We start from the raw sequence: 813 nt of genomic DNA, 5'->3' as shown, positions 1-813 counted from the left end.
ATACTTACCTGGCAGGGGAGATACTATGATCAAGAAGGTAGTTCACCCAGGGCAAGGCTCAGTCATTGCACTCTGGCTGTGCAATGAGCCCTGCGAATTCCCAATGTGGGAATCTCAGCTGCATAATTTCTGGTAGTGGGAGACTGTGTTTGCACTCTCCCCTGATTTTTTTTCCAGTTCCAGTTCTGGTTGCGCCAAAGTAACATGGCCGCACTGGTAGCTCTGCACAAAACTGTTGTTTTTCGTGTTCTGTTTTTTGCATTATGTTGTTTTTGTATGTATATGGACCTGTCGCTTTTGCGTTGATACTTTACAAACACAAAACACTTTTGGAAATACGATCTTCAATTAAATCTGATTTTCAATCATCGACACTGTGAAACAAAGGAGGTAGCCTCGCCTGCCCCCCTCTCTCTCTTTGTTTACAAAGATGACGGAGGAAGAGAACCAGGAGAGTAAAGTGAGCTGGAGTCTTCAATTTCTGGACAAGTTGGACAAACTCCATGCTAGAAGCAGATTTCAATGGGACATCATGAACTGTAATGTACTTGCGTTCACTGAGACATGGCTTGATGCGATGGTCCCAAACTCAGCCATCACACCAACAGTTCACCGCCAGGACAGAACACTGGACTCCAAAAAGAACAAAGGTGGAGGGTATGTTTTATGATCAACTCCTGCTGGGGCACTGATATCTCTAGCAGCGCGCTGCTCTCCGGTTTTGGAACTCTTAACAATTAAAGTTTGTTCTATCCCCTGAGGGAATTTAGCACGGTCATTCTTATGATCGTCTACATTCCTCCGCAAATGGAC

General features: G+C 44.9%; 1 non-coding gene across 1 annotated transcript; it reads left to right on the top strand.

The window, feature by feature from the left end:
• Positions 1-164, top strand: LOC118787542. The gene has a single exon (XR_005005379.1). It is a non-coding gene; the product is annotated as a U1 spliceosomal RNA (small nuclear RNA).
• The last annotated feature ends 649 nt before the right edge of the window (positions 165-813 follow it).

The sequence above is a fragment of the Megalops cyprinoides genome, chromosome 12, assembly GCF_013368585.1.
Source record: "Megalops cyprinoides isolate fMegCyp1 chromosome 12, fMegCyp1.pri, whole genome shotgun sequence".
NCBI classification, from domain to species: domain Eukaryota; kingdom Metazoa; phylum Chordata; class Actinopteri; order Elopiformes; family Megalopidae; genus Megalops; species Megalops cyprinoides.
The sequence above is the reverse complement of the archived record's forward strand: the minus strand, read 5'-3'. Positions and strand labels throughout refer to the sequence as shown.